Raw genomic sequence first — 25902 nt, 5'->3', positions numbered from 1 at the left:
AACTTCTTTTTCCTTGTGTCCTTCCGCTATAGTGAGACGTCTAAAACAGATATTAGGGCCTGGTTTTGCTTCCAGTCTAGCACTTGAAGATTTCTTCTTTGATTTCCCAACATCCTATTTTCTTTCTAGCGGAAGAATTCTCAGAAAGAAACCAGAGGGGGTGGAAGGTAAAAATAAATCAAGCTGTTATGACTCAGTTTGTGACAAACTGAATCTCGAGCAATAAATAGTCCTTTGAAAATTCATGCAAAATAGCCCACCTGTAAATCACTCGATTTATATAAATGTACGTTGTGTGAATTTTTTAAAACGATCAATTATTTTAAAAATAAATAGGTCACCTGCAGTTCTAATTCTGCTCTACCACTGAATGTCTTATTTTGTATTTGCCAAATGAACGTACTTTTACTTCTCATAATTTCCCAAGATGGGAATTGCCATTCCCTTTTTATAAATAGAGAGACTGAGGCTTGAAACAGGCCAAGAGATTTCTACAAGGTCATGTAAGAGGCGTTTAAACTGCTTTTGCTGAAAAGCACTGACTCCTTACTTGAGTCCATAAATTAAAACAGGAGATTAGCATCTCTGCCCCATTTTGTATCTGTCTCTGCTCTAAACCAGTGTCTTTACATTTTGCAATAACTTTGGATTCCAGAAAGGACAGAATTGATAACATCTTTATGACAAGGGGCTGAAACTTCCCATAAGGAACAGTGGAATGTGCAGGACAGACCACCCCTCAAAATGAGGACAATTACCTATAATGATGATGCTGCACCCTGGAAAAGGAGTAATCATATCATGGGAACCAAATTGCTCCCTTCACATCATGTAAGTGATAACATCTTCTCTGGAACCCTTCTAGGAACAATTGGACTGAAATAGTAATCAACCAGAACACACCTGTGACTATGCATACCTTTGTCCCCTGCCCCCAGTTCTTTTGTCTATTTAAACCTATAGCTCATGTCTGTACCCCGAAGATGACTAAAGATGAACTGAGTGCTTACACTGCCTCTTCCCATGGCATGTCTCCAGCCATGTAATAAACCTCCTGTCTCTGCCTTCACCATGCCTCTTTACATGGCATTTAGGGGCAGGTGGCCAAACCTGGCATATGGAACCTCAGGAGTTTAGGCCTTGGGTCCAAATCTCCAGCTTTAGTCATACATTCAGAAAGTGTAGAACTGGGAATTCAAGCTAGATTTGGGTGCCTCCAAAGTGATGTTCTCTTTCCACTATACCACCTGTTAGATATTTTTCTTATCTAGACATGCTTAACCTGACTAGCAAAATGAAGTGTTTACCACTGCCCTCAGAGCCCAGATGCAGTGATTCCTGGTCATTCATGAGAGGTGAAAAGGATAATTCAAACACTCAGTGTCCCCAGATGGCAGGTGTTCCTCAAGAGCTATCAACCTCTCTGTCATTCCTTTCTTTTCTCTGTACATTGTGTGAGCCTCCAGCATTCAATTTACCTTCTTGATTATGTTTACCTCAAGCAGGTGGGAAACTAACTTCACAGCCACTGAACAAATCTTGATCAGTAGCCTGGAAAGGGAGAACAGGCCCCTGTGCAATAGTTGTGTGGGTAGTGCCAGTTTATGAGAAAGGTCTAGATAAAACACTTCCTTGGGTACTGGGTAGGAAAGGACAGAGAACAGCTCACTTTCCAATGGCACGGCCAGGAAACCAGAAAGAGATGCTGGGCCCAGGAATAATTCTAGTTTGTGTCATTGCCTAGTACAGTCCTGACTTACAATGGGGTTAACATTCTGATAAACCCATAGTAAGTTGAAAATTTTGTAAATTGAAAATATATTTAATACACCTAACCTAGCTTAGCAACACAGTACACTGTATAGAATCAACTGTTTACCCTCCTGATTGCATGGCTAACTGGGAGCTGTTGCTAGCTACTACTACCCAGTATCCCAAGGAAGTACCTTACTATATATTGTTAGTGTTATGATTTGACTATGAAATGTCTCCCCCTAGTTCACATGTTGAATGCTTTGTCTCCAGCTAGTGGTGATATTTTGGGAAGTAGTAGAAACTTTGGGAGGTAAGGCTTAACTGGAGGAAGTGGTCCACTAGGGGCATGCTTTTGAAGGTTATACCAGATTCCTGCTGGTTCCTTCTTCTCTCTCTCTCTCTCTCTCTCTCTGTCTCTCTCTTTCTCTCTCTCTGCTTCCTGTCTAACATGAGGTAAATAGCCTCTGCTCCCACCATGATGTTCTGCCTCACCAACAGCCCAGAATCAATACTGCCAAGGACTATGTACTGAAACTTCTGAGACTATGAGCCAAAATAAATCTCTCCTCCTTTTTTTATTTTTTTATTTTTTTTCTTTTATTATTCATATGTGTATACAAGGCTTGGTTCATTTCTCCCCCCCGCCCCCACCCCTCCCTTACCACCCACTCTACCCCCTCCCTCTCCCCCCCCCCGCCCGAATACCCAGCAGAAACTAATTTGCCCTTATTTCTAATTTTGTTGTAGAGAGAGTATAAGCAATAATAGGAAGGAACAAGGGTTTTTGCTGGTTGAGATAAGGATAGCTATACAGGGCATTGACTCACATTGATTTCCTGTGCGTGGGTGTTACCTTCTAGGTTAATTCTTTTTGATCTAACCTTTTCTCTAGTACCTGTTCCCCTTTTCCTATTGGCCTCAGTTGCTTTAAGGTATCTGCTTTAGTTTCTCTGCATTGAGGGCAACAAATGCTAGCTAGTTTTTTAGGTGTCTTACCTATCCTCACCCCTCCCTTGTGTGCTCTCGCTTTTATCATGTGCTCATAGTCCAATCCCCTTGTTGTGTTTGCCCTTGATCTAATGTCCACATATGAGGGAGAACATACGATTTTTGGTCTTTTAGGCCAGGCTAACCTCACTCAGAATGATGTTCTCCAATTCCATCCATTTACCAACGAATGATAACATTTCGTTCTTCTTCATGGCTGCATAAAATTCCATTGTGTATAGATACCACATTTTCTTAATCCATTCGTCAGTGCTGGGGCATCTTGGCTGTTTCCATAACTTGGCTATTGTGAATAGTGCCGCAATAAACATGGATGTGCAGGTGCCTCTGGAGTAACAGTCTTTTGGGTATATCCCCAAGAGTGGTATTGCTGGATCAAATGGTAGATCGATGTCCAGCTTTTTAAGTAGCCTCCAAATTTTTTTCCAGAGTGGTTGTACTAGTCTACATTCCCACCAACAGTGTAAGAGGGTTCCTTTTTCCCCACATCCTCGCCAACACCTGTTGGTGGTGTTGCTGATGATGGCTATTCTAACAGGGGTGAGGTGGAATCTTAGCGTGGTTTCAATTTGCATTTCCTTTATTGCTAGAGATGGTGAGCATTTTTTCATGTGTTTTTTGGCCATTTGAATTTCTTCTTTTGAGAAAGTTCTGTTTAGTTCACGTGCCCATTTCTTTATAGGTTCATTAGTTTTGGGAGAATTTAGTTTTTTAAGTTCCCTGTATATTCTGGTTATCAGTCCTTTGTCTGATGTATAGTTGGCAAATATTTTCTCCCACTCTGTGGGTGTTCTCTTCAGTTTAGAGACCATTTCTTTTGATGAACAGAAGCTTTTTAGTTTTATGAGGTCCCATTTATCTATGCTATCTCTTAGTTGCTGTGCTACTGGGGTTTCATTGAGAAAGTTCTTACCTATACCTACTAACTCCAGAATATTTCCTACTCTTTCTTGTATCAACTTAAGAGTTTGTGGTCTGATATTAAGATCCTTGATCCATTTTGAGTTAATCTTGGTATAGGGTGATATACATGGATCTAGTTTCAGTTTTTTGCAGACTGCTAACCAGTTTTCCCAGCAGTTTTTGTTGAAGAGGCTGCTATTTCTCCATCGTATATTTTTAGCTCCTTTGTCAAAGATAAGTTGCTTATAGTTGTGTGGCTTCATATCTGGGTCCTCTATTCTGTTCCACTGGTCTTCATGTCTGTTTTTGTGCCAGTACCATGCTGTTTTTATTGTTATTGCTTTGTAATATAGTTTGAAGTCAGGTATTGTGATACCTCCTGCATTGTTCTTTTGACTGAGTATTGCCTTGGCTATTCGTGGCCTCTTGTGTTTCCATATAAATTTCACAGTAGATTTTTCAATCTCTTTAATGAATGTCATTGGAATTTTGATGGGAATTGCATTAAACATGTAGATTACTTTTGGGAGTATCGACATTTTTACTATGTTGATTCTATCAATCCATGAGCATGGGAGATCTCTCCACTTTCTATAGTCTTCTTCAATCTCTTTCTTCAGAAGTGTATAGTTTTCCTTGTAGAGGTCTTTCACAACTTTTGTTAGATTTACACCTAGGTATTTGATTTTTTTTGAGGCTATTGTAAATGGAATTGTTTTCATACATTCTTTTTCTGTTTGCTCATTGTTACTGTATAGAAATGCTAATGATTTTTCTATGTTGATTTTATATCCTGCTACCTTGCTATAGCTATTGATGATGTCTAGAAGCTTCTGAGTAGAGTTTTTTGGGTCTTTAAGGTATAGGATCATGTCGTCTGCAAATAGGGATATTTTGACAGTTTCTTTACCTATTTGTATTCCTTTTATTCCTTCTTCTTGCCTAATTGCTCTGGCTAGGAATTCCAGTACTATGTTGAATAGGAGTGGAGATAGTGGGCATCCTTGTCTGGTTCCTGATTTTAGAGGGATTGGTTTTAGTTTTTCTCCGTTAAGTATAATGCTGGCTGTAGGTTTGTCATATATAGCTTTTATAATGTTGAGGAACTTTCCATCTATTCCTAGTTTTCTTAGAGCTTTTATCATGAAATGATGTTGGATCTTATCAAAGGCTTTTTCTGCATCTATTGAGATGATCAAGTGGTTTTTGTCTTTGCTTCTGTTAATGTGGTTTATTACGTTTATTGATTTTCGTATGTTGAACCACCCCTGCATCCCTGGGATGAAGCCTACTTTGTCGTGGTGAATAATCTTTTTGATGTGTTGCTGAATTCGGTTTGCCATTATTTTGTTGAGGATTTTTGCATCAATGTTCCATTAAGGAGATTGGCCTATAGTTCTCCTTTTTGGAGGTGTCTTTGCCTGGTTTTGGGATAAGTGTAATACTGGCTTCATAAAATGTGTTTGTCAGTTTTCCTTCCCTTTCTATTTTGTGGAACAGTTTAAGGAGGGTTGGTATCAGTTCTTCTTTAAAGGTCTGATAGAATTCAGCAGAGAATCCATCAGGTCCTGGACTTTTCTTTTTGGGGAGACTCTTGATTGCTGCTTCAATTTCATTTTGTGTTATAGGTCTATTCAGGTGATTAATTTCCTCTTGGTTCAGTTTTGGATGATCATATGTATCTAGAAATCTGTCCATTCCTTTTAGATTTTCAAATTTATTTGAATATAGGTTCTGGAAGTAGTCTCTGATGATTTCCTGGACTTCCATGGTGTTTGTTGTTATCTCCCCTTTTGCATTCCTAATTCTACTAATTTGGGTTTTTTCTCTCCTCATTTTAGTCAGGTTTGCCAGGGGTCTATCGATCTTGTTTATTTTTTCAAAGAACCAACTTTTTGTTTCATGAATTCATTGTATGGTTTTTTTGGTTTCTATTTTGTTGATTTCAGCTCTTATTTTTATTATTTCTCTCCTTCTATTTGTTTTGGGATTAGCTTGGTCTTGTTTTTCTAGGAGTTTGAGATGTATCATTAGGTCATTGATTTAGGATCTTTCAATCTTTTTAATATATGCACTCATGGCTATAAACTTTCCTCTCAAGACTGCCTTAGCTGTGTCCCATAGGTTCCAGTAGGTTGTGTTTTCATTTTCATTGACTTCCAGGAACTTTTTAATTTCCTCTTTTATTGCATCGATGATCCATTCTTCATTAAGTAATGAGTTATTTAGTTTCCAGCTGTTTGCATGTTTTTGTCTTTACTTTTGTTGTTGAGTTCTACTTTTACTGCATTGTGGTCAGATAGTATGCACGGTATTATTTCTATTTTCTTATATTTGCTGAGGCTTGCTTTGTGCCCTAGGATATGATCTATTTTGGAGAAGGTTCCATGGGCTGCTGAGAAGAATGTATATTGTGTAGAGGTTGGATGAAATGTTCTGTAGACATCTACTAGGTCCATTTGATCTATTGCATATTTTAGATCTTGGATTTCTTTATTGATTTTTTTGTTTGGATGACCTATCTATTGATGATAATGGGGTGTTAAAGTCTCCCACAACCACTGTGTTGGTGTTAATATATGCTTTTAGGTCCTTCAGGGTATGTTTGATGAAATTGGGTGCGTTGACATTGGGTGCGTACACATTGATGATTATTATTTCCTTTTGGTCTATTTCCCCTTTTATTAGTATGGAATGTCCTTCTTTATCTCGTTTGATCAATGTAGGTTTGAAGTCTACTTTGTCAGAGATAAGTATTGCTACTCCTGCCTGTTTTCTGGGGCCATTGGCTTGGTAAATCTTCTTCCAGCCTTTCATCCTTAGCCTATGCTTATTTCTGTCGGTGAGATGAGTCTCCTGTAAGCAACAGATTGTTGGATCTTCTTTTTTAATCCATTTTGTCAAACGGTGTCTTTTGATGGGTGAATTAAGTCCATTAACATTCAGCGTTAGTACTGATAGGTATGTGGTGATTCCTGCCATTTAGTTGTCTTCGTTGTTTGAAGGTTTGATTGTGTGTACCTAACTTGATGTTACTCTCTACTGTCTTGCTTTTTCTTATCCTGTGGTTTGGTGCTGCCTGCCTTTTCATGGTTAAGTTGGGTGTCACTTTCTGTGTGCAGGATCCCTTGCAGAATCTTTTGTAATGCTGGCTTTGTGGTCACATATTGTTTTAGTTTCTGCTTATCATGGAAGACTTTTATTGCTCCATCTATTTTGAATGATAGCTTTGCTGGGTAGAGTATCCTGGGGTTGAAGTTATTTTCATTCAGTGCCCGGAAGATCTCACTCCACGCTCTTCTTGCTTTTAATGTTTCTGTTGAGAAGTCTGCTGTGATTTTGATGGGTTTACCTTTGTATGTTACTTGTTTTTTCTCTCTTACAGCCTTCAATATTCTTTCCTTAGTTTCTGAACTTGTTGTTTTAATGATGATATGTCGTGGAGTAGTTCTATTTTGATCTGGTCTGTTTGGTGTCCTGGAGGCCTCTTGCATCTGTATGGGAATATCTTTCTCTAGATTTGGGAAATTTTCCGTTATTATTTTGTTGAATATATTACGCATTCCCTTCGCTTGCACCTCTTCTTCTTCGATGCCCATGATTCTCGTTTGGTCTTTTGATGGAGTCAGTGAGTTCTTGCATTTTCTTTTCACAGGTCTTGAGTTGTTTAATTAATAGTTCTTCAGTTTTTCCTTTAATTACCATTTCATCTTCAAGTTCTGAGATTCTGTCTTCTGTTTGTTCTATTCTGCTGGATTGGCCTTCCGTTTTGTTTTGCAGTTCTGTTTCGTTCTTTTTTCTGAGGTTTTCCATATCCTGGCAGTTTTCTTCTTTAATGTTGTCTATTTTTGTCCTGAGTTCATTTATCCATTTATTCATTGTGTTCTCTCTTTCACTTTGGTGTTTATACAGTGCTTCTATGGTTTCCTTTATTTCTTCTTTTGTTTTTTCAAATTCTCTATTTTTATTGTCTTGGAATTTCTTGAGTGTCTCCTGTACATTTTGGTTGACCCTATCCAGTATCATCTCTATAAAATTCTCATTGAGTACTTGTAGTATGTCTTCTTTTAAATTATTCTTGTGGGCTTCATTGGGTCCTTTGGCATAGTTTATCTTCATTTTGTTGGAGTCTGGCTCTGAGTTTCTGTTCTCTTCATTCCCCTCTGGTTCCTGTACTAATTTTTTGCTGTGGGGAAACTGGTTTCCCTGTTTGTTCTGTCTTCCCGTCATTGTCCTTGGTGTTGTTACTGTCCCTGTACAGTGTGCAATTAAGTATTTTCTAGCTTGTAATAATAACAATGGTAATATTTAGAATGGAAGAGTGAGCTGAGATGGAAAGCAAGAAGTTAAAGAAAAGGGGAAAACAAATCTACAGACAAGAGGGAGAAAGCAGAACAAGGTATCAGACAAGGGAGTTTCAAAGGTATAAACAGGGAGTGTTAGTGTACTAATCGGCAGTAAGCTGAACAGACATTAGAGAGACAGAGAGAGGATTGAAAATCAAAGATAAAAAAAATAAAAAATAAGTAAATGAAAGAAATAGCTATATATAAAAATGAATTAAAATAAAATGGAAAATAGAAAATTAAAAAAACAAAAAACAAAAAACATCCAAGTTTATATGCAATGCAGTTTTGGTCTTAATTAATTTGGGTGTCCGTCTCAATCTCCAGTCCTGGAGTTGGTGCCTCAGATGTTGTTCTGTAGTTGTCTCATCAAAGAGGATGCATAAAGTAGAACAAAACTACACACTCACACACACACACACACACACACACACACACACACACAAAAAGCCCCACCAAGTGTCCCAAGTTCAAATGCAATACAGTTTCAGTAAGTTTTTCGGCTTGCAGGTGTAATTCGGTTGTTCTCTCATCAAAGGTAGGGAGAAAAAGAAAAAAAAGCATCTGGAGACAGTTCTGAGAGTGGTATCTGCAACTGTGGCTTGCCTGCCTGCTGCTCTCAGCCTGTAGCTGGCAGGGTTATTTATGCAGATCTCTGGGGTGAGCTAGCACTCACCTGGTCCCACAGGCTTTGTTTGCTCAGAGTTCTCCTGTGCAGGAGCCTCTGCTACAGGCTTTCCCCTTTCCAAGCACTGGGAAAGGTGACACTGCCCTGGTGTTGTCAGGCCTGCATGTTTATTTACAGTTCATGTGGGAGGTGGGTCTTCCCCCCTCTCCTCTGAAGTTTTCCTCCCACTGCCACTTTCAGAAGCTTTCCTGCTCCTGCTTACTGGACGGTGCTGCTGCTCCTGCCGGCCACCATGTTTGTTTACAGTTCACGTGGGAAGTGGGTCTTTCCTCCTCTCCTGTGGAGTTTTCCTCCCTCAGCCACTCTCACAAGCGTCCCCACTCGTGGTTGCTGGGCGCGCCCCACTCCCGCCAGAGGCTCTCTGGCCTGCCCGGCTTGTTTATTTACAGTCCCGGGAAGGGTTCCCTTCCCCCAATCTTCAGCGCTCAGGGCGCCCCACCCTCTTTCCAGTGTGTCTTAACTGTTCTTATTGCTTATTACTCAGTTTCTCTTTTTTTCCCGGGTGGAGGTCAGTCTGTCCAGGGGGCTATGCTGCTCTGGCCCAGGCTTGTCTGTGGGGGAACCGTGGTACCACGAAGCTCACCTGGTCCGCGTCTTCCCAAGCCATATGGGCACCGGCCACTGGCGGCCCCAGGGGCCCTCCTCGTTTCTCCATTTAACGTGAAGTGAAGATTCTCTGCACCGGCTGGTTCACAACTTTGAACTCCATTGAGCTGGGGCTAAGGTAACCAAACAACTTCTCCATAGGGAAGGGCATTTGGGAGAACATTCTATGAAGGATGAGCTATCAAGCAAAATCATCCAGTGAAAGGACAAAAACAGAAGGTGTTATTTCCAAACCTATTCCATGAAACCTTCTTAGCCTCCCAACATCTTCTCTTGAGAACAGCAGTAGTTTCAGACTTGAATAAAGCCCATCCTATCTCTGGGTGTTTCTCTAGTCAGAGAGTTCACAAGAGAAAGCAGGAGAGCTTTTGTTTCGATCACAACAGTAAGCAATGAGGGCTCCAGACACCTCTCTCCTCCTTTTAAGTTGTTCTGTCAAGATTTTTTCACAGAGATGAAGTCTAACACAGCTCACCTAGGAAAAGATAAAAATTCAAAATGGGAAGTACAAATTCTAATGAGTGTGTATCACTTTTGTATCATCATAAAATCAAAAAATCATAAATTGAACTATTGTAAGTCAGGAACTATCTGTATCATGAGGACAGGTAATAAATGTTGAACAAATATCTATTGCATGAATAATAAATTACAGAATGAACACATAAATTACAATTGGGTCAGGCACAAGTTATAAAAAAGATATTAATAATTAAGTCCTACAAGAGTAACAACCTTAACATAGAATACGTTTAAATCTTAGAATGAATAAATTAATGCATGGACCAAGCAAAGGTTCCCACGGTAACACTGAGCCACCAGCACTCACAGGGGCCTGGCTTCCTCCTTGCAACAGATCTAAACAGCTCAGGTATCGGGAAGGTATATTCAATGCCTCCCAGACCCTAATCCTTACTATCATCTGAATGTTGGTGTCCTCCAAAATTGGTACATTGGAACTTAATATCCAAAGTGATAGTATTACAAGCTGAGGTCTTTGGGGGAATGGTATTAATGACCACTAGCTGGGGTTTGAAATAAGGCCTTGTGCATACTATGCAAGTGCTCTACCACTGAGCTACATCCCCAGATCCCAGATTAATGCCCTTATAAAAGAAGTTCAGGGAGCTGTCTTGCCCTTTTTGCCATGAGAGACCGCCAAAAAGAAAAGGAAAAATAAGTCCTTGAGGCAGAGAGCAAGTACTTTACCTGTTATTATGGCTGATGTGTTGATAGCTTTGTCACAAGCTGGTGGTACTATTTTTGAAGTAGTGAAAACATTGGGCTGTGCGGCCTTCTTAGAGGAAGTAGGTCGCTGGGGTATGCCTTTGAAGGGTATCTTGTCTTCTGCCCTTCCTCTCCATCTCTCTGCTTTCTGGCCTGTATGAGTTGAACAGCTTTCCTCCACCCTCCCTTCCTCCATGATGTTCCTGTCTTGCAACAGGTCTAAAAGTAATACAGTCAGTTGACCATGGAGTGAAACGTCTGAAATCATGAGCCAAAATAAACTCCTCCTCCTTCATTTTGTTTCAGGTATTTGTAACAGCAACAACAACAACAACAACAATCACCAGATGCTGAATCTGTTGACATCTATATCTTGTACTTCACAGCATCTACAACTATGACCAGTGAATTTGTGTTGTTTATAAATTTCCCAGTCTGAGGTGTTTTGTTATAGCAGTCCCAGACTAAGACATACTCTGGCTGAGAACCATCTCATTGATACTGACTTTGAGCTGAAGACTCAGCTACTAAAGCCAGTATGCAAGTTTGGGCCTGTGCTGACAGGCTCTACTTACATGGCTCCAATCAAGGACTCCTACAAATGTGGCAAGTTTGAAATTCAGGGATCAGAGTGGTGGTGGGATCTGTTTCCCTATATCATTCTTGGAACTGAGCAAAAATAAGTTTAAAATTTTCTTTGAAATGAGTAAACAACAACCAGAGATGCTGTCTCTCCCTTAATAGCTCTGTCAGACAGCTTCTAGGTTCCCTCTTATATTCCCCAGAAGAGCAAAACCTTGGGAGAGTAGAGAGCCTGAAGAATAACCTTCAACCTGGCCCCTATCAGTCAAACCAAAGGAAATCACAGCATGCACCCCAGAGCCCTGGTTAGGCAGAAATTTATATGATCAATTTGGCTTTTTTCAACAAGCAGAATATGTTGAGTAGATCATTCCTCCTCTGATAAGCCATTCTCAATTAATCTCCCACAAGCCCAATGCCCTGTTAATGTAAAAATATTCCTGGTGTGGAAAATTGGTTCCCTGCTCTCTCTTTTTTTTTTATTATTCATATGTGCATACAAGGCTTGGGTCATTTCTCCCCCCTGCCCCCACCCCCTCCCTTACCACCCACCCCATCCCCTTCTTCTCCCCCCCACCCCCTTGATACCCAGCAGAAACTATTTTGCCCTTATCTCTAATTTTGTTGAAGAGAGCGTATAAGCAATAATAGGGAGGAACAAGGGTTTTTGCTAGTTGAGATAAGGATAGCTATACAGGGAGTTGACTCACATTGATTTCCTGTGCATGTGTGTTACCTTCTAGGTTAATTCTTTTTGATCTAACCTTTTCTCTAGTTCCTGGACCCCTTTTCCTATTGGCCTCAGTTGCTTTTAAGGTATCTGCATTAGTTTCTCTGTGTTGAGGGCAACAAATGCTATCTAACTTTTTAGGTGTCTTACCTATCCTCATATCTCTCTTGTGGGCTCTCGCTTTTATCTTGTGATCAAAGTTTAATCACCTTGTTGTATTTGCCCTTGATCTAATGTCCGCATATGAGGGTGAACATACGATTATTAGTCTTTTGGGCCAGGCTAACCTCACTCAGAATGATGTTCTCCAATTCCATCCATTTACCAGCTAATGATAACATTTCATTCTTCTTCATGGCTGCATAAAATTCCATTGTGTATAGATACCACATTTTCTTGATCTACTCGTCAGTAGTGGGGCATCTTGGCTGTTTCCATAACTTGGCTATTGTGAATAGTGCTTCTATAAACATGGGTGTGCAGGTGCCTCTGGAGTAACCTATGTCACAGTCTTTTGGGTATATCCCCAAGAGTGGTATTTCCAGCATTGTTCTTTTCACTGAGTATTGCCTTGGCTATTCGTGGCCTCTTGTGTTTCCATATAAATTTAATGGTAGATTTTTCAATCTCTTTAATGAATGTCATTGAAATTTTGATGGGAATTGCATTAAACATGTAGATTACTTTTGGGAGTATAGACATTTTTACTATGTTGATTCGACCAATCCATGAGCATGGGAGATCTCTCCACTCTCTATAGTCTTTCTGAATCTCTTTCTTCAGAAGTTTATAGTTTTCCATGTAGAGGTCATTCACATCTTTTGTTAGGTTTACACGTAGATATTTGATTTTTTTTTGAGGTTATTGTAAATGAAATTGTTTTCATATATTCTTTTTTGGTTTGTTCATATTCCCTGCTCTCTCGATGGGCCAAAATGTTGAGTGGGAAGCAGGAGACCTCACTCTCTGTCTCACCACTGAATTATCCTGTCCCTTTCTTTCTGCACACCCAGGTTTCACCATACAACTCAAATCCTGCTGCCAGGAATCCCTCCTATGCTCAGATATTTCATTCACATAAACACCAAGCTATATGTAAGTCCTTGGCTGTAGAGAGGCAACTGTAAAACAGTCCTTCTGGGTTCTTACCCTCAAAGAGCTCAGGTCAAATGGGAGACACAGAAATGTAAACAGATCAAATCAAAATAGCCAACAAGTGCCATTTTACAGAAATATTAACAAAGAGCTCTAAGTGTAAGCTCACTCGGTTCATACTACTGTCTTTCCAAATTCCTTTTTGAATAAGCCCTTTCAGAGTCATTATTTGTTCCAGACACCCCTGTAAGATAGATGATGCAGGTTTTGTCATTTTCATGGATAACAAAAACTCTTCTCTGTGAAGTCTTCAGAACTGTGCTGTCCACATGTGACTATTGGCTATCATATTGGACAGTGAAGATTATAGAACACTCCATATTCATAGAAATATCTCTTGAACAGTAGTACATTATATGTACCAAGAGGTGGTGCAAGGGCAGGAACAGTCCCAGAAAAGCTAAATCAGGCAGCCAATGTGGAAGAGGCAGGAAACTAAGAGGTATTCCAGGAAAGATCTGTGGCAGGAAGGCAAGGAGGGGGAAGAGGGATTAATGAGTGCTACAGTGAAACAAAGGAAAACCAGATTGGTGAATGTTGCCTGGAGATCAGAGAAGGGTCACCTTTCCCCAGAGGTTAAAACAGCCAATGAAATAACATGTGATTTTGTATGGAACAAGCTGTACCCTGCCCTCCCCGCATTTCTGTAACCTGCTTTAAATGGTATATAAGGAAAGCCCCCTTTGTTCTTGGGGCTCAGCCTTTGGACTCAAGTCTGCTGAGTCACTGCCAACTTGCTTAATAAACTTGCTTCCCAAAAGCTTTGGTGCCCCCTCAGTCTCTGTCTGAGCCCTCCTGCAGCATTTCTGGGGGTTTGTCCAGGATTGGTAGGGTGCTGTTTTCAGCTCCTTGACTCCAGTTCCATGTCCCCAGCCCACAGGGAGGGCTTCCCCTGACAGGTGACACCAGACCATGTTGATCTGGGGAAGGGAGCCTCTCTCCCAGTGAGCCAAGGAGGCAAGTTCCAGTTGCCTAAAGGAACCTGGAAAGGCTCAAAAACCAACCTGGGAGCCCTGCTAATCAGACTGGTAAGAATTCAGGTTCAAATTCAGGCCTGCATCAGGAAGCTGAAGGGGAGACTGATTACCTCCCAAAGACACCCGAGTAACACCCTTTTTGGAGATGAAACCATGTCTTTCAGGTTCAAAGAACAGGGCAGAAGTACTGTGCTGTGTGAGAGTGTGTGAAAGTGTGAGTCTGAGATTTAGCTAGTTACAAAGTGAGTGCAGAGTCCCAATCTGCAGGTCAGTTGCAAACTCCTATGGTCTAGGGTGAGCCCTAACAGGGCCTCCAGTCTGGGGCTTATATGGACTCACTATGGCCAAGAGACTCCTAAATCCCAGCAAAGGAAGCAACCAGAAACAGACAGTGAGTGGTGTTATTTGTTCTCCCCTGTGTGCCAGAGAGGAGCACCCCTTATCTCCTCTCCACAGTCCTTATCCCTCTGTCTTTGTCTCTGTCTTGAGGTCTGGCAAATGGGAGGAATGGGAGGAGGTCAGAGTAAGAACACCCCCATAGAGGTGATTTAATGGAGATTACTGGGTCAAGCTGACTCCTGGCAAGCTAAGGACAATCTGTGAAATAGACTGGCCTGCTTTTGGTGTAGGGTGGCCCTCAGAGGGATCATTAGATAAGGTCATAGTCAATCGAGTTTTTAAAAAGTGGTTGTAGGGGAACCTGAAACACCCAGATCATTCTTTATATTGACTGCTGGCAGGATGCAGTCCTCAATCAGCACACATGCCTAAAGCCCCACCTACAGAAAGCAGGGTATGGTAGCCAGAGTGGCAGCAACTTTCAAGTACAAGGAAAAATGAAAAAATCCAGAGAAAACCCATATTAATGAGTCCCCACCCCATTATGTGGCACTGTACAGATTAGAAAATTTCTAGGAGTTGCAGGTTTCTGCCAGATCTGGGTCCCCAATTACTCTCTCTTTTATGAAGCCACAAAGGTGGAAGAGCAGGAACCCATGGTATGGAGAGAAGAGCAAAAAAAAAAGGCCTTTAAAAAAACAAAGAGGGTACTCACAAACGCCCCTGCTCTAGGCTTGTCAGATGTGATGAAACCCTTCTTCCTATATGTATGTGAAAGACTTGGGGTAGCTGTAGGAGTCTTGACCCAGCTGTTAGGTTCCTGGCACTTCCCAGTGGCCTATTTCTCAAAGCAATTTAAAGCAATTCCCCAAGCTGGCTGCACTGCCTGCGCACCCGGCCATCTTGATGGCTGAAGCAGACAAACTTACTTAGAGAAGTCTAAGTTTCCCACTCTGTTTTGACCCTCATAAAAATATAAAGAAAATTATTGATTAACAAACTCCCAAATAGTAAAATATCAAAGCATGTTATGTGAAAACCCACATGTCCGGCTAGAGGTTGTAAAGACTCTAAACCCAACCACCCTATTATGGGTTAATTCAGGCCCACCGGAGCATGACTGTTTAGATATTATGGATGAGGTGTTCTCCAGATGGCCAGACTTGACCGACCAGCCCATTAGTCATCCAAACATTGAGTATTTCACGTATGGCAAAAGCTTTGTCTGGGATGGCACATATTCGGCCAGATGTACAGATTCTAAATATGCCTTCACTACCATTCATGTCCATGGAGCCCGGTATAAAGAAGGGGGCTTATTAACTTGGGAGAAAAAAAAGTGTTAAACATGAACAAAAAATTCTAAATTTACTAAAAGCTGTTTGGGCCCCTAAGCAAGTAGCAATCATGCACTGCACTGCCAAGGACACCAGAAGGGGGAGACAACAGCTATTTGGGGAAATTGAAAGGCTGATAGGGAGGCCAAGCAAACAGCCCTCATAGTAGAACAAACCTTGGCCTCACTGACAGCTGTTTTGTTCCTTATCTGAATGGGACTCACAGTATACTTCACAAGAACAGGCTTGGCTTAAGACTGAAGGAGGAAATTTTCTACCAGATGGATGGTGGAAGTTTACTGATGGCTGCATTGCCATACCTGAGTCACTGGCTCCCACATTTGTCAAGCAGTTCCACAGAGGAACTCACTCAAGGCAGACAGCCTTCAAGAGCCCAGCATTTTTATGTCCCCAAGCTTTCCAGCATAAGTAAGACAGTATGTGAGAGGTGAAGTTTATGTGCCAGAAACAATCCCCAACAAGTGCCAAGAGCACCACCTCAGATGCAAAGTGTTGGAGGAACTCCTATTTAAAAACCTGATTGTGGATTTTACTTAGATTCCACAGGCCAGAGGATGTATATATTTGCTGGTGTTTGCCTGCATCTTCTCAGGATGGATAAAAGCCATCCCTATTCAGATTGAGAAACCCAAGAAGTAGCCGGGTGCCTGTTAAAAAAATCATCCCTGGATTCATAATACCTGTGTCTATTGGGTCAAATAATGGGCCGGACATTGTGACTGAGGTGGTACAGTTAATGGCTAAGAGATTAGAAATAACTTAAAAGCTATACATGGCCTTCTACCCCGAATTCAGGGAAAAAAAAAAACATATAAACAGGGCTCTAAAACTGCAATTGGGAAAACTATCCCACCTACAAGGGGATCAATCACTGTCCATAGCCTTGCTCAGGATTAGGTCCAGCCTCACCAAATGGATGGGTCTCTCCCCTTTTGAAATACTTTTTGGCGTCCACCCCCTTTAGTCAAGGGTCTGTAAAGGGACCTTAAGGAAACAAGTGACCTCACCCGAGACAACAGATACAGGCCCTCCATTGACTCTAAAAATCAGTGACTGGGTAAGAGAGAGATTCCCCATTAGCTTAACAACTTCTATGCACCCTTATAAAGCAGGGGATGATGTTTGGGTAAAGGAATGAAAAGTTCAACTGCTAAAGCCCCACTGGAGGGTCCCTTTTGTTGTTTTGTCCACCCCCACCACAGTTAAAGTAACAGAGATTGTTCCCTGGATCCACCACAGCCAAGTGAAGCCAACTTCCCTCTAATGGAAGTGCATCCCTGATCCAGCTTCACCATAAAATGCCTGCACCCTTTCCTGACAGGGACCCTGCTTCCCAGGAGGCAACAGGAGACCAGAGACAACAAGACATCAACCCTGCTGTAGTCACTCTGGAAGCTGACTAATCTATGCATGGCAGAAGCCTGAGGAGTCGCCCATCTCACCTTTGAGAGTGAGTCTGTTTCGAGTGTTCTTGCTAAGCTTGGTCAGCTCTCTACCTGGGAACCCCCAGGCTTTGTACTGTGACTCATGCATATGCACTATCAGAGCAGGGAGTGCCATTACCAAAACTCTGGTTTTCCATACTTATTATTCCTGTGCAGGTACCATTGCTGGGTCATAAACCCACAACCATACCACCTATTCAGTGTGCTTTCATCATGGTCAGTATATCTGTTTTAACCCCATTTATCACCCTCAGGAGCAATGGCTAGAGGTCCAAAGCTTCACCAGCACAGGAAGCTCATTAATCACACCTAGGTTAATGACCCTGGCAAACCTGTGTCCATATACTTTGATGTGCGTGCCACAATAGCTGAAAACACCCGGCCTTGGGGCAACCATGGGGGCTAGAATGGGAAAGGACCTATAGGTTAGATGACAAGAATATATGCCCAGAAGATGACAGTAGGACATACAGCTGTGTGTACTATGAACAACTCTACTGCCCATATTGGAGTTGTGAAAGGTGGAAAACTTGGCCTCACATGGATCTACAGCTCTTTTACAAAAAGGGGACGCAACCCCCCACCCCCTACACTCTTGGTGCCTATAACCCTGTAAATTTCACTATTTTCAACCTCAATGAAACAGGTTGGGAAGTTGGAAAAAAGTTTGGCATTTTAATCTATGGAGAGGGAACAGACCCCAGCACTTTGCTGCATTTTCAACTCATCACAGTCACTCATGAGAGCTCCTCATACTGATAAAGAAACCCAGGAAAAAGATCTGAAGGCAAGTTCCTTCTCCCAGCCAGGCCCCAGTTCCACAGACATGCTCCCTCCCTCAGCCAGGCCCCAGTTTCACAGATGTGCTAGTGTGGTATGCTGTAACCTTGTGCTAGTGTGATATGTTGCAACCTCCTAGCGAAAGGCTAACTGCCACGTCTGCTTTTGTCCTTCCTGCTTGCTTGCTTCCACACTCTGAGGCAAAAAACCCACAGCCCTGAGCTCTGGGGCCAGTGCCATTTTTGGAGTGATCCAGGTGCTGGCCCGCTAGCATAATAAATCTTCCTTTCCTCCAACCACCTGGGTTTGAGTCTTGTTCTCATTGGTCTCACACTCTTCCCACAATATTTCTGGAGGCCTCAGTGAGATCAAACCTCTGAGCCCCATTGGGTAATGGGTCCCCACTCCCTGGCTCTGCAGCCTTCAGGGGTTCCCTGGAACCAAAAAATATGCACCCCCGGGACTGGTGGAGTGAAATGGAGATCCGTGCCAGATGTCCGTACCAGGTAGAAAGCCCCACGGTAGTCAGTGTAAGGAGCCGGCATGGACTGATCCTCCACAGGGGACCAGCTGACCCATGAGGAGTACCCAGGGTGATGCAACCCCTTCCTCTGTGACCAATGTGATTCTGGTCAACTGGGACTAGAGCAGGCCAGGATTTTAGAGGAAAATAAATAGGAACTGATTGTTTTAAACTCTGAGTGAATGGTGTGTGAGTGAGTGGCTTGACTTGCTTGTGTTTCAGCTTGAATTTGTGGCTCCATGGCTGGGCACCTCTAAGGTCCCCTAAAGGCTACAGAGTCTGAGTGGACTTGATCTGCGGCTTTTCGGTGATTGACATACGGTCTATGGTGGGATCAGACTAGCATCTGATCGTAAGTCACCCTGTCGGGCTGAAGCCACTATAGCCAAGCCACACCTGACCCCATCACCTGGGGTTGTGGCCATATGAGCACCTGTGTGGCTTCTCACTGAGAGGCACCCCCTTTCCTTTGTCTGTCCTGCGGTACCAATAATCACCAGGCACATATAAAATGGGTTCCTCCGGGTCAAAGCACCCAACAGTGCTCCAGACCATGCTTGCTAACTTTAAGGACGGTTTCTCGGGTGACTACGGAGTCCAGATGAAGCTGGCAAAGCTCTGAACCTTTTGTGAGGCAGAATGGCCCACCTTCAACATAGGATGGCCCACAGAGGGCACAATGGACCTAGCCACTATCACCCATGTGAGAGACATAGTCATTAGGGATCCACATCACCCAGACCAGTTTCCTTACATTGACTCCTGGTACATCCCACCCACCTGACTGGCTACGTTTTCGTGCACCCTGGAGACACACAGCTGTTCTGGTTAATGGAAAAGTAAAAGAAAAGAAATTTGAGGTCCACCACACCTTGGAACCTGAGCCGCCAGACCCTCCACCATATGTTCCTCCAGTGTGCCCCACCGCCCTGGCCTCCCCAAGACCTGAGTCTGATTCAGAGGACCCCAACAGAAAGGAGGAGACATCAGAACTAAACCCCCACCCATGTCATCCAATGGCTCCCTTGTTATACCCCCCTTTGCCTTCAATGGCCCCGTAGAAAGATAAGAGCCATTAGGGAAGGTCGCCGAACTCTGGGAGGCTAACAAGCAAGGAGGCAGGAACTCCAGATGTGGCACTATGCCCCCTGCACCAGGCTTCAGGGCCGCCATTACTGCAGGCAGATGAGTCACATGCGGCCAGACCCATGCAATATGTGTACCAGCCCTTCACTACCACCAACTTCCTGAACTGACAGCAGCACACCACAGCATGCTCAGAGGAACCACAGGCTGTAATAGAGCTCTTGACCAACATCATGCACAGCCACCAACACAACTGGGATGATTGCCGTCAGCTCATGTCTACCCTCTTCAATTCTGATGAGCACCAGCGAGTATACCAAGCAGCCAGAGCATGGCTAGTTACCCAAGCTCCACCACAGACTGCAAATCCAGAGTGATGGGCAAATGAGAGGATCCCAGACACCAGACCAGAATGGGATTCAAACACTCCCTCCAGGTTCTAATCCATCCAGCATATGAGACAAGCCATCCTAGAGGGAGCCCGCCAGGGGGTACGAGGAGCAACCAACCTCTCCAGGGTCAGTGAAGTCACCCAGAAGCCTAATAAGCTGCCTAGCTAGTTCTATGACCAGTCATGTGATGCTTATCATCTGTGTACTCCATTTGATCCTGAAGCCTCTGAGAACCGGTCTATGATCAACACTGCCTTCGTCCAACAGTCTGCCTCTGATGTTCACCAAAAGCTACAAAAGATGGAGGGCTTCTCCAACTCATTGACCAACTCATTAGTATAGCAGCCAAGGTAGTAGCAAACTGAGAGGAAATGGCCAAAAGAGATAGAAAAATATCTGGATAAAAAGGCAAAGATCCTGGCTATGGCCCTCAAGGAGGGAAATGGGAAGGCTGGAGGCCAGAAGAGAGGCCCTAACAGAAGAGAATGGAGAAACCCTCTAGGAAAAAACCAGCACACCTACTGTAAGGAGGAGGGACATTGGAAAAATGAGTGCCCTAACAAGAAAAAAAAAGGAAAAAGAAAGAGTGACAGTGGCTGCTGCCAAATCCAAGGAAGCCTGCAACCTAGAGACAAGCACAACCTGGGGAGACAAATCTGAGTGAGGGCGACCAGGCTCCCTTTTGATCGACCCTCAGGAGCATATGGTCAAGATTGACATTGAGGGCCACCAAATAGACTTCATTTTGGACACTGGGACGGCCATTTCTACAGTGACCACACGGACTGGTTGGCTCACCAAGGACTCAATCACCATTATAGGGGCCACCAGAAACACCAAGAAGTACCGATTCTGCAAACCCTGAGAATGCATGATCGGTGGACACCAGGTCAGGCACTGGTTTCTGAATGTGCCAGAAGCTCCAGACCCCCTTCTGGGAAGAGACTTACTTTCTAAACTAGGCACACAGTATCAGTGGATCTGGTACTGCCTGATGTGAGTACCTTGCTCGTGCTAACCTTGAAGGTCAGTCCTGAAGAAGAGTGACCATATATATCCCCAGGGACAATAAACCCTTCGGTCCTCAACCATTCCTAGATCACCTCATGAAGTGGTTCCCAGGCATTTGGGACCAGGACGGGTGAATCAGGCTGGCAACAGGACATCCCCCAATATTGGTCACCATCAAACCAGGAGCTAACCTGGTGCATCAAAGACAATATCCAATACCTCTAGAGGTCAGAAGGGAATTGTGCCACACATTCAATGCCTATGAGACCAGGGAATCCTGAGGGAAGTACAATTGGCCGGGAATACCCCTTTACTCCCTGTCAAAAAGCCAGGGTCCAATGATTATTGACCAGTTCAAGAACAGCACCGGATGAACGAGGTAACACTCTGCTGAATTTGATTCCTCCCATAGCTGGGGTGTTCACATGTCTGGACCTTAAGGACACCTTCTTCTGCCTGCAACTAGCAGAAGCTAGCCAGCCCCTCTTCGTATTCGAATGGGAGGACCCTGACACTGGAGCAAAAGGACAATTAATCTGGACTAGACTTCCACAGGGCTTCAAAAACTCCCCCACTATCTTTGAGGAGGCCTTGGCCAGAGACCTTGAAAACTGCCGACCAAAAGACTGCATGATCCTCCAGTAGGTAGATGACATACTCTTAGCAGCCCCCACCCTGGAGGTCTGCAAAAACGGAACAGAAGAACTACTCTAATTCTTACAGGAAGCAGGATACAAAGTCTCACAAAAGAAAGCACAAATCTGTCTAGAGGAGGTCATATACTTGGGATATCACCTGAGCCAAGGGAAAAGAAGGCTGGGAACTGGGAGAAAAGAAGTAATCCTCTGGTACTCATGTCCAGAATTCCAGAGACAGCTCCGGAAGTTTCTGGGTGCCACAGGCTTCTGCCACCTATGGATCCCTGGATCCTTGGTCACTGCTGGGCCACCCTATGCAGTGTTAAAGGGAGCCCCATAGGATCATTGTACTGGGGCCCTGACCAAGAGGACACATTCCAAAAACTTAAACAACACCTGGGTGAGGCACCAGCCCTGGCTCTCCCATATGTCATTCACCCTTTCCACCTCTATGTCCATGAGAAAGGAGGCATAGGATTAAGTGCCCTGACCCAGCCACTGGGGCCATGGAACTGGCCAGTAGCCTACTTGTCCAAGAAATCAGACCCTGTGGCCTCAGGTTGGCCCCCATGCCTCCAGGCATTGGCAGTGGCAGTCCTCTTAATACAAGAAGCAGACAAACTGACTCTGGGACAATGCATCTCGCTCCGGGTCCCCCACCAAGTAACTTCTCTGCTCAATGACACTGCCAGTGGATGGATGATTGGGGAATGAGTGGCCAAATACCAGGCTTTATTGGGCAAGAACCCCTGGGTATGAGTCGAAGCAGTGGGGACTCTCAATCCCACCACATATTTGCCAGAAGAGGAGGGAGAACCTCTCCACTCCTGCAAGGAGATTCTAGATGAAATCTTTTCTTCCCAGCCTAACCTCACAGACAGTGCCATTCCCAATGCCAACCTGGAGCTTTTCACTGATGGAAGACGGAGCCTACAAGAGGGAGGTTAAAGGGTATGAAGTGACTACTGTCACACAAGTAGTGGAACATGGACAGCTGCCAGACCATTGGTCGGCCCAATGGGCAGAGTTATACGCCCTCACCAGGGCCCTCACCCTAGCAGATGGAAAGACAGCCAACATTTACACTGACTCCCATTGCACCTTTGCCACCTTGCATATCCATAGGGCCATTTACAAAGAGAGAGGCCTATTGACATCCATAGGTAAAGAGATCAAAAACAGTCAACAAATCTTATAATTGTTAGAGGCAGTCTGGAAGCCCCAAGCCATTGCCGTCATCCACTGTCCAGCCCACAACAACTGACCAGACAAGATCAGCCAAGGGAACAGATTGGCGGACAGGATAGCAAAAGAAGTGGCTCTCTCAAAAGAAGTAGAAAAGGAAGATACTACTCCAGCCAAAGTATGCTTCACCCTCCCTGTCTTCCCGGGCCGACCAGAGTACAGCCCACAAGAGACAGAGCAAGCCCATGAAACAGGGGCTAAAGAGAACTCAGAAGGCTGGTTCATAACCCCAGAGGGAAGAATCCTAATACCAGAAAAGACAGCCCTGGACCTGGTAAAGCTGGTGTACAACATCACCCATTTGGGCAAAACCTCCCTACAAAGACTATTACACAAATACCTGGTCATTCCCTGATTGGCAACTTTAACTCAGTCGGTCAGGAAGGCTTGCCTGTGCTGCACCCAACATAACCCAGGACAGGGACCCAAGCCCCCACTGCTCTCTCAGAAGAAGGGAGTCTACCCATTCCAACACTTAGAGACAGACTTCACTGAGATCCAACCAAGTAAAACTTACCGGTACCTCCTGGTGGTGGTCTGCACCTTCACAGGCTGTGTAGAGGCATATCCCACCTGCATGGAAAAGGCCACAGAAGTGTCAAGAGTGCTAGCCAAGGAAATTATTCCTCAGTTTGGGGTGCCTAGCAGCATTGGGTCAGACCACGGGCCTGCCTTTGTCAGCCAGGTGGTTAAAGTCATATCTCATACAGTTGGGCTGACCTGGGATTTGCACACCCGGTATCACCCCCAATCATCAGATTGAGTGGAAAAGATGAACAGGACTATCAAGACAGTACTAACAAAACAACATCAAGAGACAGGGCTACCCTGGCCATATGTACTACCATTGGTGTTCAAAATTAGGTGTACACCTAGAAAATGCAGTCTCTCTCCCTTTGAAGTCCTGTGTGGACAGCCGCCACCACTAATACCTGGACAGGCTTGAGACCTTTGGGAGTATGGACAAATTGGCCTCCACAAGTTCCTAAAAGGCTTAGTGCATGCTTCCAGGGAGATTGCCCAGTACCTGGGGCACCTGGAGCCAGCTCCTGTGACCCTCGGGCCTTTGCACCCATGGAGCCCAGGGGACTGGGTTTGGGTCAAAACTCCACTTAGAGGAGTCTAGACCCCCGATGGAAGGGACCTTACCAAGTTATTCTAACCACTCCTTCAGCCCTTAAGGTTGTGGGACTGAAACCATGGATTCATCACACACACGCCAAGCCAGAGGAGGATCCAGGCCGGGAGTGGAAATCCCAAGCCAACCCGGACCAGCTGTTGAAGCTGACCTTGCCCTGAGTGAGTGCCGATGAGGCCCCAGACAGACCTACTGATTCTACTAACAGCTATAATAACAATAAATGACTCACAAACAAACCCTCCATACTCAGCTGGGGTCTCTAATAAACTGATACGGGAGGTCAAACTCTTAGAAAGGCAAGAGGGAACTATATAAATTAACCGCACCATCTGTGCTTTGTTAGGCCCTTGTCTTGTCTCCTTTAGGTATTGCCCAGGCCCGGAGGCCAGCAGATGGGCCCAACCGGAGCCCTCCACCCTAACTTGCTCTTGTCCATCCAAAGATTGTAAGTCCAATGTGTATGGCCGAGTACCACAGAACTGGGACAATGGTGGGGGGCCTTCATGGTCCTTTCTACGACACTGGTCATGTGTCAATTTTGCCTCTCCAGGGGCTTAGAAAGGGGCCCCCACAAAGGCCAGGGTGTCAGTATTCAGGGGCTGTCTTCAAACCTCTTCAACATGAATGAGTGGTCTAAGGCACAGGGAGGAAGAAAGGGAGACCTCTTCCAATTAACAATAGATGAACCATAACAATGGAGAATTAGGGTCTTCAGGCTGGGAGGATTCCTTCAAACTTATTGAGGAGACTCTGCAGTCTTAGAGAGCCTTAGGCTTGAGGTTAAAGCAGCAAACATCTCTCTCCCAGTTAGTAAAGTTAACTCCTTGGACCTCTGGGCATGGGGCAGATCCTCCCTCCCTCCTCATTAAGATGAGAGCTTTGGCAAACAGGAGCCACCAGCTAGTACAAGAAGCAGACCCTGAACTAGGCAGAGACTGTTGGATTTGCCTGAGGGCTGGCCAAGTGCCATATGCCGGGGTGGGCCTGGACAGCTCAACCCAAAACAACAATACCTGTCTCATGGGCCCAGCTATCCAAATAACTGGAGAAACTAAATGCTTGGGTAACAAAAATAATTGTACCAAACTGGTGAAAGGAGCCAAAGCACCTAATGGGACTTACTTTGCAGGATTCACACCTGTTCCTGGGGCGGTGGGGTGGGGGGTTGTGCCCTGGTTTTCTTAGTCCCAGGCCTGGACATGTTTCCCAGGATTGAAGTTGCTGGATACCTAAACTAACAAGCTGATGGCTAGAACCCATCCTCCTCCCGGTACTTCTGGGAGTCACCCTGGCAGGAACCACAGGAGCTACTGCTATTGGCCTCCAACAAGTCCAACACAGCCAGCTGTCTGAACAAATCCATGAGGATTTAGGATAAGTACAACAGAGCATCATCACCCTACAAAATCAGTTGAACTCACTGGCGGCTGTAGTCTTACAGAACCGCAGAGGCTTAGACCTCATTACTGCGGAAAAAGGGGGAATTTGCATGTTTTTATGCAAATTTTTTGCTTCTATGCAAGCCAGTGAGAGAAAATGCACACCAATTACTAGAAAGAATCAAGGCAAGCGAAAAAAAAAAAGGAAACATTTTGGAATACAGGATGGAAGAGATGGGCCCCATGGGTAACCCCCTTGGCGGGCCCACTTACTGTGCTTCTTATGTGTAATAAACCTCCTCACCAGTTTCATTCGCAACCAGATGAACGCCGTTAGATTGCAATTAGTGAGACAATATCAAAGACTGCCCCTAGATGACTCTCCCGAAATGGTCATAAGGGATTATGAAGAGTGAGAGGAGGGAATGATAAAGAAACCCAGGGGAAAGATCTGAAGGCAAGCTCCCTCCCCCAGCCAGGGCCCAGTTTCACAGATGTGCTAGTGTGATAAGCTGTAACCTTGTGCTAGTGTGATATGTGGTAACCTCCCACTGAAAGGCTAACTGCCACGTCTGCTTTTGCCCTTCC

At 44.2% G+C, this 25902-nt stretch overlaps 1 long non-coding RNA gene across 1 annotated transcript; it reads left to right on the top strand.

Moving 5' to 3' along the window:
• The first annotated feature begins 34 nt into the window (after window positions 1-34).
• LOC141423897 (uncharacterized) lies at window positions 35-17116 on the top strand. The gene is made up of 3 exons (XR_012448660.1): window positions 35-167; window positions 656-831; window positions 16996-17116. It is a non-coding gene; the product is annotated as an uncharacterized lncRNA (long non-coding RNA).
• The last annotated feature ends 8786 nt before the right edge of the window (window positions 17117-25902 follow it).

The sequence above is a fragment of the Castor canadensis genome, chromosome 6, assembly GCF_047511655.1.
Source record: "Castor canadensis chromosome 6, mCasCan1.hap1v2, whole genome shotgun sequence".
In the NCBI taxonomy this organism is placed as follows: Eukaryota; Metazoa; Chordata; class Mammalia; order Rodentia; family Castoridae; genus Castor; species Castor canadensis.
This window is presented reverse-complemented; position numbering and strand designations above follow the sequence as displayed.